This window comes from Panthera uncia, assembly GCF_023721935.1.
Source record: "Panthera uncia isolate 11264 chromosome A1 unlocalized genomic scaffold, Puncia_PCG_1.0 HiC_scaffold_16, whole genome shotgun sequence".
Taxonomy (NCBI): Eukaryota; Metazoa; Chordata; class Mammalia; order Carnivora; family Felidae; genus Panthera; species Panthera uncia.
This window is the reverse complement of record NW_026057576.1, coordinates 54,934,388-54,955,132: the sequence shown is the minus strand read 5'-3', so window position 1 is coordinate 54,955,132 and position 20,745 is coordinate 54,934,388. Positions and strand designations below refer to the sequence as shown.

General features: G+C 34.6%; 2 long non-coding RNA genes across 4 annotated transcripts in view; one reads left to right on the top strand and one right to left on the bottom strand.

Annotated features, from left to right (window-relative positions):
- Window positions 1-712: 712 nt before the first annotated feature.
- Window positions 713-20,745, bottom strand: part of LOC125933895 (uncharacterized) — a 167,117-nt gene continuing 147,084 nt past the window's right edge. Inside the window, exon 4 of the long non-coding RNA XR_007461143.1 lies at window positions 713-867. This is a non-coding gene — a long non-coding RNA (uncharacterized LOC125933895). The remainder of the gene's footprint in view (window positions 868-20,745) is intronic.
- LOC125933896 (uncharacterized) overlaps window positions 13,180-20,745 on the top strand; it is a 64,295-nt gene continuing 56,729 nt past the window's right edge. Inside the window, exon 1 of one of the 3 annotated variants that reach the window (XR_007461146.1) lies at window positions 13,180-13,372. This is a non-coding gene — a long non-coding RNA (uncharacterized LOC125933896). The remainder of the gene's footprint in view (window positions 13,373-20,745) is intronic. The other 2 variants (XR_007461144.1, XR_007461145.1) reach the window with 2 other exon arrangements.

The window sequence follows — 20,745 nt, the reverse complement described above, 5'->3', positions numbered from 1 at the left end:
ATAGACTTCAAAACATAAGCTTCTTTTGGTTTGAAATAAGAATGTTAAGGTTGCCAAGTATAAAGTTTATAACTGCTGTTATTTTGGATTATATAGAGTTATGAAAATCCAAATGTTTTACAAAGTTAAAAAGTATTCTTTTTTTTGCTCACTTATAACTCAAAAATCTCTAGTCATTCTGCCAAAACATGCCAAGAAGCCCAGCTCCTTGCCATATGTCTGCATAATCTTATCAAATCACTGCTATTCACGTGCACACTCTCACACACATACAAACAAGGGATGCCAAAAATTAAAAATATATGTATTTTACAGAAGCTTGAATTGAGACCATGACCTCATTTGAACGTAGCATGTGGCCTATTTCTAGGGTTATTTTAAGTCACCATTAACAGAAGTATGTATGTGTATTTTACTTAATACTCCCTGTACTACCTACTATAATTTTAATGTATCCTGATAGTCAAGCATGATTGAAATAATTTAATAATAATTTAGTTTTTTAATTTCATTTACTATGTACAATTTTCTTTGTTTATCAGTTAATAATATAAAACAACATGATAGTGAATGGCATTCCGGAAGCACCAAATAAGCATTAGCTATAATATAATAGTTATTTAATATTTAATAGCATTAACTATTACTAAAACATGTATAAATAGATTCTTAGACAAGGCCCTTAATGTCTTAGGTTCTTAAAATAACTAAATTCTGTTAATAAGTTGTTTATTAGATTTTTTTTCCTTTGTGAAAAGTAGCAGTGCAGCAATTTGTTCCGAGGTCACGATTGTCCAAAGTTCCATATTTCCTGTTTCTAGATACCCATTGATATCTTCCTATAACATCAGTCATCAGTTCCAGGCCCTGTGAGAAAACAGACACAAGGATTGTATTCTCTCTCGAGACATGGACTAAAGAGAATTTCAAATTGGGTGTTCTAGTGTTTAAAGAATACCTACTTCATGCCAAAAAATAATTAAAAACCATTTCTATATGTCTATGTGTTAGGGAAAAAATGTGAGTGGGAAAAAGCAGGAGGAGTGAGCTCCTCTCCTTGTCTTCAATATCACCACATTTTGTTCCAGGATAAGTAAGTCTCAAATGCTTTAGGGTATGAGGTTCTTTCTAAGCTGATCACAGTTTGCCCCTTTATCCTAGTGTTTTAATGATTTTTCCAATCCAAATCACCTCACATCAAGATGTATGTCCTTTCAGATTGGAATTTGCATTTTGCACCTTTACTTTTTTCTATTTCATATCTCTCTGCTATTTATATTCACACTATCTTTTTTTAATTAAAAGAAAATTTTAATGTTTATTTATTTTTGAGACAGAGAGAGAGACAGAGCACAAGCAGGGCAGGAGCAGAGATAGGGAGACACAGAATCCAAAGCAGACTCCAGGCTCTGAGCTGTCAGCACAGAGCCTGACGCGGGGCTCAAACTCAGACCGCGAGATCATGACCTGAGCTGATGTCGGACGCTCAACCAACTGAGCCACTCAGGCGCCCCTATATTCACACTATTTTATAGCTACTTTAGTTTTTCTTATATTCTTAGTCCTAGCTAAAGACTCAGTGTTTATTTAATAAGTAGACAAATGAGAACATTTTCTTGAGAAATACTGAAAACTATGTGTAATCCACCCAGTGGGAACGGCCATTCAATCCCACTATAGTGAATTTAGACTACTTTAATGGCACTCAGCCTTAGATGAATGTATAATAACTTGGAAGTATTGAAAGAAATCATGTTGGGAGAACTTGCTCCGAATTATATTAAAATATCTGAAGGTAGAGGGGACTTGGCATTAAGAACTATTAATATCTCCCAGGTGATATTCTAATGGGTAACCATGGTTGAGAACCACAAGCATAGATGACTTTGTATCTACCTATAAGGTTTCATATCACATGTACTTAATTAGGCCAACGCATCAATGAACATCAGGTGTTGTTGATGTTAGCCTATAATGTGGCTTATATGGATTTACTTCCTGAGCACTTTTCCACTGCACAATAATGTGAGAGATTTTTCATGGAGTCCAGACCTATGATTTATAACTTATATCTTATGATTGGATTTAGCATGGTTTTATGATTTGATTGTGTCATTTTATTTATTTTTAAGTATTACTTATTTCTGAGAAAGAGAGAGAAAAGGAGTACAAGCAGGGGAGGAGCAGAGAGAGAGAGGGAGACACAGAATCTGAAGCAGGCTCCAGGCTCTCAGCTGTCAGCGCAGAGCCCAAGGTGGGACTTGAACTCATGAACTGCAAGATCATGACCTGAGCTGAAGTTGGACACTTAACTGACTGAGCCACCCAGGCACCCCTTGATGGTGTCATTTTAATCCCTTCTACAAAATCTTTTGGAGATGCTTTGTTAGACTTCTTTTGAACAAATCACTTTGTGTTTTTCCCTTGACACAGTCTATACCTATTAATAGATTGTTCTAATTCAAGTCAATTTCCTGTTAAAAAACAAAATTCAGGCAAGTAAATTTGAATATCTAATTGGCTTTATTAAAGGATTCATGAAGTGTGCACCATCCCATCTGGCAAGTAGAGGGAAGCTCAGAGTGGTACAAATGGAAGGTTTTTATAGGAAGGAAGGTGGGGCATCCTTTGTTAGTAGAAGAAAAGGAGGATTCCTGGCAAGGTTGCTTTTCGTTAAGGGGGAAAATGGGCTCTTACCCAGCAGATGACCTCATCTTCCTTTGGGGGATGGAGAGGGCCCACATGGCAGACTACTCCACTGGCATCAATTGAGACAATTCCTGACTGACCAGTTATAACTACATTTCTGGGGGAGGTTGAAACTTCAGATGGATTGTATATTAAACCTCAGTCTGGGGACTCAGCATAAGTGGTGCCATTTTTGGCTGTTGTTTTCTGTTTAACATTCCTCATTTGGATTGATTAAAAATCAGGTTCCCTGTAATTTTCCCTGGACCTTTGCACATGAAATAAACATGTTTGTTTTCCATCTGTAAGTCCATTGAGTGTTTGAAGATGGTTATTATATTTATTTTTCCAAACTATACTTTTATACTTCTCTTATGATATGTTACCTGGCTTTTGTATTACTCTGTAACAATTCTATTTAAAGTGTAGTACTGTGCAAATATTTAATACTGTAGATGCATAGTGAACTAGCAAACGTTAAAATAAAATCATATATTTTTGAGACGAACATTTTTTCTTGGTAAACCAAAGTTACCCCTGCTTCCCTTTCTAGCCTGTATTTTTGTTGTAGGGTTTTATACAGATGTTACTTTTATCATGGCTTAATTTTAGTTTGTTTTATTTCATAATTCCCATCAGATATTTTTAAAGTCCAGTTGTTGTAATCTAACGGAAAAAGGATTTCTTGAGAAAGCTGGAGGCAGAGATGTTTTTCAGAGGCATTTGGGCAGTAACGATGAGTTCTCCTTCTGGAATGGTATGGCCTTGCTGATACAGAGTTTGTTTGGTTCAAGACCTCCATATGTTTCCTTAAAAGCAGCACATTGATTAACGATTTAAGAGTTTCCAAATGTCAGCTGAAGTTCCACATGTAAAAGGTCAGAATCATGAAATAAATTGACTTTTTGGAAACTGGTAAGACCCTACCTGCCCTACCACAGACTCTGGCTACATCTGTTTTGGCATAGTGGAAAATTTATTTTCATTATGATTTTATATCCTTGGATAACCAAATTGGGGATGCAGTCTGTGTAGAGTGTTTATCTGTGTGTGTATAAACATGTATAATTGCATACTTGTCTTTTATTTTGTTTGGGTAGGTAGATATTCCTTTTCTCCTTATTCTGCTTATCTGAAAAGCAACACTTGTCAGGTGTTGATTATTTCTTTTTGCTCTGGCTAATCTGTGTCATCAACAACCAAAATGACTTTATCAAAGACATTAATAACAATGCTGAGCAGAAAAGGGCTGATGATAGGACTTTGTAAAATACCACTGAAGACAGCTCCCAATACCTCTTATCTTCAGTTTGAAAACAATCTGTTATGCAACATTCCTCGGACATATTTTCCAAATAGTTATATTGCCCTCCACCATGTGAAGTCACAAGGAGAAGGCATCAGCTATAAACCAGAAAAAGGGCCCTCACCAAATAATGCAACCATGTTGGTGCCCTGATCTTGGACTTTAGGCCTCCAGAACTATGAGGAATAAATCTGTTGCCTGTAAGCCAATAAAAAAGTGTTTAAAATTTGTATCACTAACAATCCTACTGGCTTCATATAACAGAGGTTTATTTCTCACTACTGTTTTGTGTCTTCTACTATAGGTTCTATTCTGTTTCTTATTATTCCAAAACTCAAGCTAAAGGAACAGGGGGTTGCTTAGGGTATACTGGTTTTGTGGCTCTTAAAACTTCTGGTTGAATATGATATGTCATTTCTTCCTACATTTTGTTGGCCAGAGATAACCGTATGGCCCATTAGCTCTGATACAAAAGGGAGAAGTGGGTATATTCATCTAACAGGGAGAACACGGAAGGGATCGATGAAACCTTATAGATGGACCCTGTAGATATTGGTAAAAAATAGTACAATCTACTACAGAGTTCTTTATGGTCAAGAAAGAACCATTCTTATGGCTGTATTTCCAGAACCAACAATAGTGCCTAGAACATAATAAGATCTGGATGCTTGTTTGTTTAATGAATGAAAGGATTGATTAATGGCTGCATGAATGATTGAATGATTAATTTTGAGGTACTGAGTACAAATGCCACTAAATACCAAGCTAAGGCATTTAATATTTTAACTGTTAAAAGAATAAGACATCATTAAAAGCCTTGGATCAAAAATATAATTTGAATAAAGGATAGCTAGAAATTTCTAGTGAAACTCTGGAGCAAAATACAGCCAGAAGACCATCCACCCAAGAGCCCTCAGAGAGATTGTTAAACATGCAGATACTTAAGCTAGATCTTCTGAATCAGATTCTGCAGAAGGACCTAGAAAATTGCAATTTTTTTGATGGACATATTTCATGATTTTAAAGTACCCTCAAGTTCGAGCATTTCTCACTGATGCATATAAGAAGATCAAAGAACTATTGGAGTTTAGAGAATTTGTGGAGAAGCAGGTTCTGGAGAAGAGGACAAAACCAAAACTCATCAGACAGATGAAGCTGTTGATGAGATACGATTATCTGTTAATCCTGTCTTTAGATGTACTTTTTTCTTCCTCCATCTTTTGTTAATATTTCTGTCTTTTTCATCTTAAAAATGACAAGACTACTCTTAGATGAAGTTAGCGATTACTCAGAGAACATTCTTCTGACTTCTGTTTCAAATTCTAACCTAATTGCTGGATTGTCCCCTGGAGGAAGGGGACAGAGGTGATGGTACAATGATGAGGTAGCAGGAAGAGGTAGAATGGGATAAGAGGTATGAGAACTACACCAGAAATTAAAGGATAAAAAAATTACAGGCATTTGGCAGGATGTCTGAGCTGAGTTCTCAAACTTATTTTCAGATGTGCAATAAAGTGTTACTTTTCCTTTCTCAGAAAAATAGAAGCATTTGGGACACATTAAGCAATCAAAAAATGTTATCTATTTCAAATATATATTTTAGTTTCCTTATGGAACTCAATTATTTTCACATAAATATTCAGTCTTTTAGATTTTAATCTCTTGCCTATCGGTATCTATTTATTAAATATATTATGAATTAATATACAGAATTCTGCATCCTCATAAATTTTTGAATAATGTATTGTTTTAGTATCTTGCTTTTTTAGACACAAATTAATACAAATATTTAATATAAATTATGTAAATTAACAATTATTTTTAAAAATCTAGAGCCATTCCTAATGTAATTTCTAGAATTTCTTCAAACATCCTCTAATTTCATCATCCCTATGATTGTTATTGATAAGATGTTATCCATATTATAGGGTAGTATAATTGTTCAATACTTTCCCACTTTTTTTAAACAGTCTTGTTATAATATATTAAGAAGACAGTGGCATCAGACTGCTTGTGGTTGAATTCTAGTTCTCCAAGTTAACCACAACAAACCTCTGTTTATTCATCTATAAGATAGATATAAAATAAAATATGACCTATGTCAGAGAATTATGACAGCTGGATAACAGAATATGTTCAAAGGCATAATGCATGATACAGTAAGCCTTCAATTACGATTAACTATTATTATTAGATATTGGTGTAATACTTATAAATTATATGGAAAATATCTACTTACATATTTCATAGTACAAAGTTTAATTTCATTAATATCAATACCTATTCTAATATTACTCTGTTGATGAATCTGACAGTTTTTAGATTTTTGATATGAGTATTTTTATAGTATTATTCTAGAGAGCATGCATGGGGGCTTAACCTTCTGAGTCCTCGTATTTTCACAAAGTTTATTTTGTTTTCTCATTTTTAAAGTTCATTTGGTTTGGATGCAGAATCCTAAATTCCAAATCAGTTTCTCTTCCATCAATGTTATATTGTTTGAATTACTATGGCTATGTTTAATACCAAGTGTCTGATAAAATAGGCTCTTATGAATTAAGATTATTTTTCAAATTTTCTTAAAACATTTTCTATGTAATCCAGTTTTGGTAATGAGAAAGTCAGCATTACTTATATTCTCATTCCTTTGTAGGCAATTTGTCTTACTTCTAAAAGTTTTCCGTAGTCTCTATTTTTCCTTATAGTTCAAAATTTTTGCCGTGATATGTATCTTGTGGGTCATTTTTCATTCTTACTACTTAGGACTTGACAGGCCTTATACATATACAGACTTATGTATTTCTTCAGTCTGGGAAATTTTCTTCTAATATTCCAGATTTACTTTAAGGGTCTTTAGTCCTAATATAATTACTGCTGTAGTTATATAAGTATACACATTAAAATTATCTTCAACTTTTATATACTTGATTCTGTATACTTTTTATGACTAACATGTAAAAAAATAATTTTCAAAATTCAGAAAATCTTGATTTTATCCAAGTACAAATGTGTCTGGAATCTAAGAAATTCATTTATGAAAGCACAAGCAGTGTGGTAAAATCGATACAAAGAATATTTTTCAAAAGACTTTATTTTTTGAGTAGTTTAACATTTACAGAAAAATTGAGCAGAAAGTGGAGATTGACCATATATACCACCCACCTTTCCTCTAGTTTCCACTGTTATTAACATCATACATTACTGAGGTACATTTGAAGATTGATGAGCCAATATTGATCCATTATTAACTCAAATCCCTATTTACCATTAGGGTTTATTCTGTGCTGAACATTCTGTTGGTTTTGACAAGTGTATCAGGACATTTATTCACCATTAAAACGTTATACAGAATAGTTTCACTGTTCCAAACACTACTGTGCTCCACCTATTCATCCCTGCCTTTCCCTCCAACCTTTGGCAAATGCTGATTTTTTTTTTTTACTGTGTCCATAGTTTTGTCTTTTCCAGAATGTCATGTAGTTAGAATCCTACAGTATGTAGATATTTCATATTTGGCATCTTTCCCTTAGCGATATGCATTTAAGATCCCTCATGTCTTTTTGTGGCTTGATAGCAATTTGTGTTTCTAGTGCTGAGTCATACTCCATTGTATAGATGTACCACAGTTTACTTATCTAGTCACCTAATGAAAAATATCTTAGTTGCTTCCAAGTTTTGGCAATGATGAATAAAACCACCATGGGCAGGTTTTATGTGGACATAATATTTCACCTCATTTGGGTAAATACTAAAGGGTACAATTGTCATATTACATAATAAGAGTATATTTAGATCTGTAAAAATCTGCCAAAATTGTTTTCTAATAGTTGTACCATTTTACGCTCACCAGAAATGAATGAGCATTCCTGTCACCTCCTATCATTGCCAGCATTTGGTATTATTCTTGTTTTGAATTTTAGCCTCTCTAGTAGGTACGTGGTGATATCTCATTGTTGTCTTAATATGCTATTCCCTAGGGATATATGATATTTAGTATCTTTTCATGTGCTTATTTGCCATCTATATATTTTCCTTGAGGAGTAGTCTGTTCAGATATTTTTTCCCAGTTTTTATTGGATCACTTATTTTCTTATTTACTTTTTAAAAAAAAATTTTTTAGTGTTTCTTATTTTTGAGAGAGAGACAGAGTGTGAGCAGGGAAGGGCACAGAGAGAGGCAGACACAGAATCTGAAGCCAGCTCCAGACTCTGAGCTGTCAGCACAGAGCCTGATGCGGGGCTAGAACTCATAAACTGTGAGATCATGACCTGAGCCGAAGTCAGACGCTTAACTGACTGAGTCACCCAGGTGCCCCATATTTTCTTATTTACTTTTAAGGTTTCTTTATATTTCTGGAAACCAGTCTTTTATCCAATAGGTGTTTTGCAAATATTTTCTCCTAGTATGTGGTTGCCCTTTCATTATCTTAATGTGATATTTTACAGATTAGAAGTTTTTAATTTTAATGAAGTTCCAATTTATCATTCTTTTTTCTTTCATGGATTGTGCTTTTGGTATTATATTCACAAAGTCATTGACAAACCCAAGGTCACCTTGATTTTCTCCTATGATATATTATAGGAGTTTTATAATAGTGTTTTAAGTTTATGTCTGTGATATGTTTTGAGTTGATTTTCATGAAAAGTATAAGGTCTATTCTAGACTCATCTTTTTAGGCATGTGGGTGTCTAGTTGTTCCAGCACCATTTATTGAAAAGATGCCCGATCCTTTTGCCATTGAATTATGTTGCTCTCTTGTCAAAGTACAGTCACAGCTATACTTGTTGCAGAGATGGGAACATTTTAAGAATTGATTATAAGAATTAAGAAATAAATAGTAAAAATCACCAGCTTATATACAAACTTATGTTCAGAATTTTATGTTTACAATATTTATGTTCTAGAAGGAAATATAACCATGACTTTGAGTTATTCTGGTCAGAAGTTATTTGCATCTCAACTAAATAAAAAATCCACAGTTTAGCATGTAACTATAGAGTCTGGGTCAGAATCAGTAGTAAATAGATCTCAAAGCACATCCCATAGGGATCTGAACTCAAATGTCACATCTTCAGGGATGTTTTTCTAGACTATGCTACTTTAAGTAGTCTCTTCCCCAAGAACATTTTGTCAGATGATGTGTTTATTTCCTTCTTTGTATTCCTAGCCCCTGAGACCTTTAGTGGCAAATAGTAAGTGTAAAAGACATAGAATCTCCTATTTTTCTAGCTCCGTTACATTTCAGTTGACTTTGTGATTTGTGACTAGAAGTAACAAATCACTTCCATGCATAGTCTTAGGAAAGCCCATGTGAGACCTTCCACTTATACCATATCCCACTGGGAAATGCAAGAAGACCTTATTCAGAGGTGGAGGAGGAATGATAAGATCTGAGCAGCCTAGATGACTGATTAGCCACGTGGATGGCCAGAAACAGTGTCATCTAAACAGATATCTGAGCCTACAAGCAGATGGAGGGCAGCAAGAAATAAACCTTTGTGTGTACAGAATTTGGTGTTGCTTGTTAGCTCAATAAAACCTAAGTTGTCCTAATTAATACAAGTATGTGCATCGATATACTGTATATATGTATTTTAGATGAATGGTAAAGGAAAATGAAGAAATGTGTGTTTACTACAATGAGAACAGTCATAAAGGCAGAAAAATAATTTCATTGTAGAAAACAAGTGAATTTATTGGGTCATGTCAACATTCCAGAGAATTATGGGAGATCTCAGTCTAATTGTGTACATGTGCTTCATATGTCTGTGTGACCCATGTACTGAGTATTCTCTTAATTAACTAAAGTAAAATCCAAATTGAAATGAGTAATGTGACTGTCTCTGAGTTACTCTAAAATTTCCAGGCAGAAGAGCCTACAGAGAAATCATGAGAGTAAGAAGCAAACATCATAGATCTATCCAAGAGCCAATAAGATCAATCCTCACTTTCTATTTTTATGGTTAATCTTCTCAAGTTCAAATTTTGGTCTTCATTTGTGTCTTTGCTTATTTAATTTTTTTCTCTATTTTTGTTATTTTCTGTTCTCCATTGTCCTTTAGAACACTGAGAATTCACAAACTGCATTTGTCTCATGTCTCACTGGCTGGTTTTCTAACAGGTTCTGCCAACAGGATTCATTGCTGATAGATCAGAAGGGAGGAGAGAAAGAGGAGCTTCCTGATTCTAGCACAGCAGTTACAGTGGTCCCCTGTTTTCACTTCCCATGGTTTCTGTTACCTGTGGTCAGCTGGGATCTGGAAGCAGATGATCCTCCTTCTGATGTATCCTCAGGAGGTCAGCAGTAGCCTAATGCTATGTCACAATGCCTACATCACCTATCTCACTTCATCTTATCACAAGGCATTTAATCATTTCACATCATCATAACAAGAAGGGTGAGTACAGGACAATAAGATATTTTAAGAGATAAAGAGATCACATGTATATAACTTTTATTACGGTATACTGTTATAATTGTTCTATTTTTATTATTGTTGTTAATCTCTTCCTATGCTTAATTCATAGATTAAACTTTATCATAGGTATGTATGTATAGGAAAAAACATAGTACATATAGGGTTTGGTACTGTCCATGGTTTCAGGTATCCACTGAAGGTTCTTGGGATGTATCCTTCATGGATAAGGTGGGGGTGACTACTGTATTGGCATTTGCTAGCATTACTTAGAGCAGTGGTAGCAGTGAGATATTGTACTTGAACACATTTTGATTGTGTCAATGCCACTCATCTTATTAGTGTGTCCAGAACTACTATGATAGCCTCTTCTAGTGTGCAGTAGCTGATGTAGGCTGGTGCCCTCCAGTTGAGAGACATTACTAACAACTTCTATTTCTTAGTATTATCTCTTCCAATTTATTCCTTCAGCCCCTGTCATCTTTCTTTTTTTTTTAAATAATTTCTTTTTTTTAATGTTTTTTATTTATTTTTTGAGACAGAGAGAGACAGAGCATGAGTGGGGAAGGGGCAGAGAGAGAGAGGGAGACACAGAATCCAAAGCAGGCTCCAGGCTCTGAGCTATCAGCACAGAGCCCGACGTGGGGCTCGAACTCACAGACTGTGAGATAGTGACCTGAGCTGAAGTCGGACGCTTAACTGACTGAGCCATCCAGGCGCCCCCTGTCATCTTTCTTTTGATCATTCAGTCCTCCACCACCTGTATAACCATTTAGCCACTTTGAACAACATGGATTAATTTCTGTTTCCCTGAGTTCATAGTGACAATATACTTGATGTATTACAGGAAGGCAATGATGAGTGAATTAGCAATTTGCATAAAACTAATGAATGAATGTGATATAATGTATAGAAAATGGACATATTTTTATATTTTATATGCAGATTCCTTTAATAATCTGAAGTCTCTTGAGCAATCATTGAAAATTAAAGTCAGCAATCACAGGCATGAAGATTGAAACGGTTGTCTAAAGTTTTATGCCCTGAAATTCATGTACTTTACTCTGTTGGATATATCTTGGCATTTTTTTTACACACTATTCTAATAAGCTCTTTCATTTTTTTTGTTCAGCCCAGAGAAAACTACTTTAGAACAACAATTTTATATGGGGGTGTTAGAATGACTCCTAAAAGCATAGTGATCAAAACCAAGATTAATACCTGACAGCTTAACCATAGAGGAAAAGAAATACTCAAAAAATAAAACATAGAAACTGTTCAAATGTTATCATACAGAATAAAATGTATGGACACATTCATTTACAGTTTTCAAAATGTCCCCAAATGTCTAAAATAATAAATTTTCCTATGATATTTAGCCATTAATAAGTTATTTTAGCTTTTAAATTTTAAAATACCAGGAGCATACAACTGAGTAAGTAAAATTACACAACAAATATAACATGTTTTAATTAGGTAGGACAAGTGCAAAGGGCTTTGATACCTAAATAAGAAATTCCTTATATGCATAAAGTTCATGAGAAGTTTCAATTTATGTTGATCTACCCAGCATAATTTTTAATGGTGCCTTCTTTTACACTTATAATTATTGTGGTTTGTGCAATAAGGCATGGTTATCCTTTCTACTGGGAATATACTTGTCATTATTGTAAATTATGTATTTGGTTAATATCCAAAGCTAACAGAATTTCTGACACAGTGGTAGTAGCGAAGATTCTTGGTTGTCCTGAATATCCATACTCCCATTTTTCCAAAATTACACATTCCAATTCAGAATACACATGATTTTTTTTCTTTTCCTCTCCCCCACCCCCCAAGGACTCCAGTGTGACTGTGTGGATAAGTTCAGATCAGATGGAATATGGATAGAAATGTAATCTGGAAGCTTCCAGAAATTTTCCTTAAGAGAGCTGTCAGATACATTTTGACCTTTTCATCTCCTCCCTCCTGTCAGTTCTTGGGATGCATACATTCTGTTTTGGAACATGAGATTGGGTGGGGGGTGGCAAACCCATTCAGAACATGACAAAGTTCTGAACAGGATAGTCCTTGGTTCCTTGGGAAGTTCATAGACTAAGCACAATAACTGGTTTGGGACCACTTACATCTAGAGTGTGTTTATACAAGATAGAAATAAACATATAAGGCACTTATTGGCAGCCAAATGTAGTCTTTACTGAGCTAGTAGATCTTTAATAAATGTCCAAAGGGTGAATCAATTACTGAATCAAGATCAAGCTAACATTCAATCAAACTTAGAGGCAATCTTTTATTTAAAATGATTTTAGCTTCAAGGTGCAGAAAGTCCAATTCAAATTGCTTCTAACAATATTAATATATATTTAATCACATCAGAGAAATCCTACAGTGAGCATAGGATTCAGGGTCTGATGATTTAATGGCATATAGTAACACAATTTATGCATACCCTTTCCATGGTCCCACTCAGTCATTCTTTGACAGTCATGGTAGATTTAGAATGATTGCTGGAAGCAATAGCAATTTTATTCAGCAGCAAAGGGATGGATGTTGCCGAGATTTTATAAGTGGAAAACTTTTCTGGGAAGTCAGTGGTAAACTCTTGTTGGCTTTTATTGTATTCATTCCTTTCACTGTGAGAATACTGTATGTTGATTGATCTAGGCTGGGGTTTCTGGTGCAATAATGGCAAGAGGATGAGATACTTATTAGAGTCTTAGATTATTGGTAACCCATCCAACACATATATTAAAGTGGGGGGTGGGGGTGGTATAGGTGGATAGTTGGGAAAGGAATGATAGTCTCTGGAATTCAATGACAATATCTTCTATTGTCTAGCACTTTTGCCACCTGACACCGATATTTCCTTTTCATCTATACTTTCAACTGAATTTCCTGTCTAGGATCTCAATGTACTATACATCCCTCTTCATCAGATACAGATATCTTTCTTCATGACCAGGTATGTACATATAGCATATCCATCCCCAATGTGTGTATATAAATATAGGGAAAAAATTGAAAAATACTAGAGTGAAGAATCTCATTTGTAAAACTTTGAATAGAAAAGACCATCAACTTTTCATTTGTTCACATAGCACATCATATTGGAAAAAAAAAGTAAGAACTCTTTGAGCTGGTTGTAGAGTCCTCATGTGTACTGTTTCCCATGACTTCACCTGAGACTGATGCATATTACAGTTTTATATTAAATTTTTAGCCTTAAATTTTAAGTTATACTAAAAACTGTCATCTGCCAATAAACTAAAAGAAAGTCTAGGTAAAAACAGCAAAGTATTATACTACTGAATTACTTTAGCATTATTATTGATACCACAGTACTAATAAGGAAAACAAACAATTTTATTTTTTTTTTAATTTTTTTTTTTCAACGTTTATTTATTTTTGGGACAGAGAGAGACAGAGCATGAACGGGGGAGGGGCAGAGAGAGAGGGAGACACAGAATCGGAAACAGGCTCCAGGCTCTGAGCCATCAGCCCAGAGCCTGATGCGGGGCTCGAACTCACGGACTGCGAGATCGTGACCTGGCTGAAGTCGGACGCCCAACCGACTGCGCCACCCAGGCGCCCCGAAAACAAACAATTTTAAAAAAATTGTCTAAAATACTTAGCTAAAAGAACATTATATTATCTGTGTAAATTTTTACCTTTGCAAGTTAGAAAATGATCTCATTTTGTTATGCAATTACAGAGGAGTTATGTTTAATGACAGTGAATATAGAAAAATATATTTGGGCAGTTTGCTTATATATTTTTCCTTAGGTTTGTTTTACAAGTAATCATTGATGCATTGTCTAAATTATTAGGAATTGAAATTTAGGAGCTCATCACCATCCATTTAACATTTTTGTAGAAAGGAGTATTCAAGAAAGTGAAAATAGATTTTTCTTTAAAGATTTTTTTTAAAATAAATTTCACTTCAAGACTACTTTCCTCTAAATATTCCCAGGGCTACAATGATCACTAGTACAGAGATTTCAAATCATTTGAACTACAAAGTTATACCTGGCAAGTTGGTCTTATTTTCACCTTTTTATTTCTTTCTTTTGAGTATTTGGCAGGACTAATCATGTTGATTGATGTGTGGTAAAAAGGACTGCTGGGAAAACTGCTTCCAAGCAATGTGCCGCTGATGAAAATGGTGCAATTTAAGATTTTTAAATAAAGGTGGAATAATTTCAGTATTAGGAAGTGCATGGATTTCAGTGGGAATTGGAATAAGACTTCTCTTTGGACTGATATCAGTTAATAGCTATGCTAAATTGCAAATGCCATTAGCATTTGCTGTCAAAAGAAAAATTGAGACTTAAAAATACCTAGAAAAGTTTTCTTTACAGTTTATTGTTATGTGATAAACCAATCTGGGCAAATTGTATAAGTGTTTATCAGTGGTTACCAGGTGAATTGTAGATTTCCCTTACTATGATATATGGATGTCACTCTTTTCAATTTTATTGGTTAAATTATAATATGATAAGGACAGATAAGGCATATTTTTCAATCACATATTTCCTATTTAAAATTATTCCTAGTTATTATTAAAAATGTTATAATAAAATGTACCTCTTAAAATACAAGAGGTTTGAAAAAGGGGGTAAAGAAAATACTGCTAAAATCATGAGGACTTCAGTGTCCTGTCAGAGAATACCATCTGAATTCCACAGGGAACATGCACCAAATCCATGAGGAGAGGAGCATATCTGGTTTGTCCATGTCAGGGTCACCAGTAGCTAGCACTGTGCCCAGAATAAAATAGATGCTCAATACATGCATTGATTAAATGAATGGATAAAATGTCACAAGACCTTGTCTTTTCCAAAGAAGGGTGTCAGGAGACAAACATCAAACAGGTTCGTGAGATTGATTTGATCTAAGTCCTACTTAACCCTAAGACTGTACTTGGTGGTACATGCAAAGGAAAAGAAACATAGGTACTTTTGCTTCTCGTGCAGAGAAATGAATTATTTCTTTTTCCCACTAAGAAAGTTTGTTCCCACTAAGAAAGTTTGTGTTTTTATAAATGCATTGACTTTATATTCTATAATTAGTTTGTATTTGTATATAAATGAATAGGTAAGGAGGTATGTGCCTTCTGTGCTAAAATATCTATCAATAGACAGACAATCCCAATAAGGAAAATTCCCTTACCTATAGTATCAGTACACCACAATACTTTATTGCTTAGAAATTTCAGACTTTTCCATGAAGCTGTTTTGTGTTCTATGAATAATCAGATACAGTTCTTGCATATGTCAAACAAACAGCACTGTGCTCACAACAGTGAAGATCAACCAAAACAAAAAACAGTATTGTAGGAAATCTGGGAAATTATAGCACAGTTTAGTGTTGCTCTAACTGGGAAAGGAAAAGGGAAAAAAGTCCCATAGGGAGGAAATTTACTACCTTAAAAGATTTTTCTAGGATTTCAGAAATTCTCTAAAAAATATATTTATTTATTTTTGTTTTGTAATTCTTAATCCTAAGAATACCCTTTAATTCTGTAGGACTGTAGTGGAAAAACAAATATCTACACATTTATGGAAACAATTAAAAAGTAAGTGAATACAAAAAGAAGGGCAAAGGGACTAATGAGCCTGATTTAAAGGAGCTTTCCCTGTTGCCCCGCGTCACCCAAACACCCGCACATGTTTTCACTGACATTTAAAGGCATGCATAAGATGTTGTCTCCATTCACACTACTGACATATGTGTTATTTAGAAACTGCTTTTTTACAAATGTATTTGAGGAGTGTGGCAGTTTTTCAGCACAGATACACTTAATCTCCATACTTATACATAATAACTGTAAACAGAGATGAATAGTAGTAAGTAGTGGTACAGAAGAAAGTGCTGGGTTATAAGGGAAATCAAAATGCTTCACTACATAATACAACCCTACATTACTATCTCAGTATTTGCCGTTAAAACCATGGAACTTATAGATGACATTAACAGAAAAATGCCAATAGGTCTGGTTACTTTGGATACTATTTGAAGCCGTAGAGGAATGATGAGTTACTATGGCTTTGAAAATAAATAAATATAAGGAAATTACCAAAAAAAAAAAAAATTGGAGTATTAGAGATGAATGTCAGTAGAACATAAAACTCTATTAAGAAATACCTTTCTGTATCACTTAATATTCCCAGGATCTATACTACCAAATAGCTAATAGAAAATACATCGATAAGTCTGTATAAAAGTGATAAAGGAGATAATATTTTTTTATTTCAAGTGGTTGTGTTTTCTGTGTGATTGCTGTAGGATTAGGCATTCTGTGAGAGGCATCAAGAAATGCATATATATGTAAATGTACATATTTTTAAAAATCGTGTCTATAAATATATATCAATATGTATATATACATATACATAAAGAATGAAGAATGATCAACATCATTAATAACAATCTGTTAATTTTGAGTCCCAGATAAACTTCATAAAAGCAGAACTATATAAAGACACTAATATTGTGATAATTTCATCATTCATCAAATTTAAATATTTTTTAAAAATTATTTTGCTATAGTAAAAATTCCTGGATTTCAGATTTATTTTCCAGATTTATTTTCCTAAAAATGATATGATGATTAAATTATTGAACTTTTATATGCTATGTGATTTTCACTTGAAAATCACATTTCTTGAGAGAGATTTATAATGATAATAATAATAATAGGAGCCAGAATCTTCAAATTAATAGCAAATACTTAACAAAAAAATATGGCTAAAATGCTAAAGCTTTAGGTAAGTCAAGTTATCTCTATGCAAATATATATTTTATTTGCCATAAAATTACAAATATGACTGCCCTATGTCTTTGTAATAACATATACACAAATATCACCAAATGGTCTAATACATAGATACTTTACAATATGTAAGACTGTCAACCCTAAAACTAAAATGGCCAGTTGTTTTGCTAGCAAAATGAGTTTATTTGAGACAAGCAAACTATGGCAAACAGTCAAGTTCGAAGAGGCCAAGAGAAGGTCAGCTTTAGTAGCTTTTAGGAGGAAATTGGGAAGGGTTATTTTTAACAGAAGTTCACTGGAGAACAGCAATAATGAAGTTGTGGTGGTTTCTCATTGGCTACAAGTGGTAGATAGTGTGTTGTTGCTGGGGCACGTAGAGATCTGCCTTACTTTTTTCAAAGGCGGGAAATAAAATTCCTATGTGAAACTCTTCAGTGTAAAAATTATATTCTTCCCGCTGATTAGGCAGACTGCAAGTACTGGTACATGTGAGAGCGCCCCCTTCAGGAATTCCCCCACTTCATTTTATTTATTTATTTATTTATTTATTTGTAATCTTTATTTATTTTTGAGAGAGAGACAAAGTGTGAGCAGGGAAGGAGCAGAGAGAGAGGGAGACACAGAATCCGAAGCAAGCTCCAGGCCCTGAGCTAGCCGCACAGAGTCTGACGCGGGGCTCGAACTCACAGACCACGAGATCGTGACCTGAGCCGCAGTCGGACGCTCAACCGACTGAGCCACCCGGGCACGCTCGCCACTCCATTTTATTTTTTAATTTTTTTTTTTAACGTTTATTTTTGAGACAGAGACACAGCATGAACGGGGGAGGGGCAGAGAGAGAGGGAGACACAAAATCCGAAACAAGTTCCAGGCCATCAGCCCAGAGCCCGACATGGGGCTCGAACTCACTGACCGCGAGATCGTGACCTGAGTTGAAGTCGGAGGCTTAACCGACTGAGCCACCCAGGTGCCCCATCGCCACTCCATTTTAAATGAGATTTCCTTTACTCCATGCTCAAAACTCTCATACCATAAAGTTCTTATTATTAACTAAATTTCAGGCTGAACTCATCATCTAAAGGCAGTGTCTTCACCTCTCCTCTTTAAAACAAGTTACCTCTTAAATTTAAGCTTTGTTTCGAGTGTAATTGTGAGTGAATAAATTAATCATGTGCTATAACATAAAAAGAGAGAGGACAATAGGACTCAGGGGAGAGGTGAATGCAAATGAACTGAAGAATTTAATGCTCAGCTTCAGTGCAATATTATGATTTTCACTTCAGCAGATGAGAAATAGCGGGGGTGTGCAATCTGAAAATCATCAGTACAGTTAGCTCTTCCCTGTTCCCACACTAAAAATCCATCAACAATCTGAATACCAGACTATAACTCCACAATCCAAAAGCCTTTAATGTTGCAAACTCATCTGTGCTACTGCTCTATGTACAGCATACCAAATGTAACTATTTAATTATTTAGCACCTATGTAAATTTGTGTGCGTGTGTGAACTTGTATCTTGCAAACACCTGCTTCTATCATGCATAATGTAAACACAGTCCCAAATGAGAGGGGCTGTGTAAAGGATTCTTCTCCAATCTACTTCATCCTGCTATTTTGGAGTGTTGCTACTTTGTCTAAAAATTAGACTATAAAATACATGTAATCATTTTTATATTTTTTATTGCCTAAAGCAAATAGGTCACAGAGTAATTTAGATGGCAGTTAAGTTTTATTATTTTGACAGTATCCAGAGAGATAGCAGTGAAATGGAAGCTACTTTCACCAATGTGTAGCATGTCAGGAATATTTTGTGTTGGCTTAATATATAAAGGGATTTTGTAACTTGGTAGTGATAGTGGAGGACCATCTAGAACTTATAACATCTTCAATACTGGGTCTTGAGTCTTGAGGTAATTAAGTCAGAGCCAGCAGAATCAAATGTGTCATAGGTTTATTTTCCCTACTACTGCAGAACATTAATTTGGTGGATGGTAAATTATTATTTTTTTTACATTCTTGAGTAGTCTATGGAATATGCACCCCACAGCCTAGACCTCTGTGTCCAATTCCCACAGAAGACAGTGGGGAAAATAATCTCCACAACACATAGCTTCTTCATATTTATAATCCCTAAGGAAAAGAGACTTTGGACTTAAGGCATGTAAATAAATTCATTTTTATAGTGCGATAAAAGTCAATCACAAGGACTTTGATGATTTGGACAACAAAGACTTCATTACTTGCCTGTAGCAAAGCAACTTAGAGTGCTATTGTTCCTGGAAGTGTATCTCTCAAGTTCCTGGTTGGAAGTTCTTGTTCGATCTCATCTTAAATTAAAAGATTTTGTGGAATTTCTTTTCTTGATTTATGATGTTATGAAATGTAGAGAGGGTGGTCTGTGGCACCAAATAGGCCTTGTTCAAAAGCTCATTTCCAGTAAGCATTAGGTGAGTGAACTTGAAAGAGTTATTCAAACCCTAAAGGTTTCAGTTACTTTGTGGTTTGCAATAACAGTTGTTTTCAAATTTAGATAAGGAGTATAAATTGCACATCAAGCACAGTGCACATATCAGATACTGTAGGAATATCATGGCACTCTTTGATAAGACTCTTAGTAAGACTTCCATTTTTAAAATAAAATATATTGCAAGCCATTAAATTATAAACAATTATGTCTGCAAAATTATGTTTCCCAGTCTGCCCTTAAAACCAGTGATCCTTGTTTTTTTTTTTTTTTTAATTTTTTTAACGTTTATTTATTTTTGAGACAGAGAGAGACAGAGCATGAACAGGGTAGGGGCAGAGAGAGAGGGAGACACAGAATCGGAAGCAGGCTCCAGGCTCTGAGCCATCAGCCCAGAGCCCAACGCGGGGCTCGAACTCACGGACCGTGAGATTGTGACCTGAGTGGAAGTCGGACGCTTAACCGACTGAGCCACCCAGGCGCCCCCAGTGATCCTTGTTTATAATAACACTTACTAACATTAATGTTGTAGTGATGTGTTCTAACGGTAATACTTCTTAACAAATAGTAATGAACAACTGACAACAAAAACCTAGTCCAAATATTTTATAGAAAAAAATTAACATTTATTGTTCACTGTTGGTAATATATACTTTATATATGTTATGTTAAAAGCAGATATTGTTTTCAATATTTTTCAGATAGTCACTGAAGCTTAAGAAGCTTAAACAGCTTGCCCAAGTTTATAAAGCCTGGAATTTAGGCTCAGGTTTTTTGCGTCTAACTTCCATCTACCATGCAACACAGAATTTCTGTAGTTGTGCAGGGGGAGGATCATGAACTAGAATGCCCCACAGATCCCTTTACCATCTTGTTCTTGTGATTCTGATCATAAGAGATTTCTAAATACAGTGGGAAAAAATTCCAAAATGTATGGTTATTAACTATGTCATGAAAAGCATTTTCAATTCTATCCAAAGTATGATTCATGGACTATTTTCACAAATAGAAAAAAAAATTGCAAATTGAAGATAGCCATAAATCAAGATTAGTCTTAGTTTCACAAAGAGTAGAAAGACAGCATATTGTATGTGG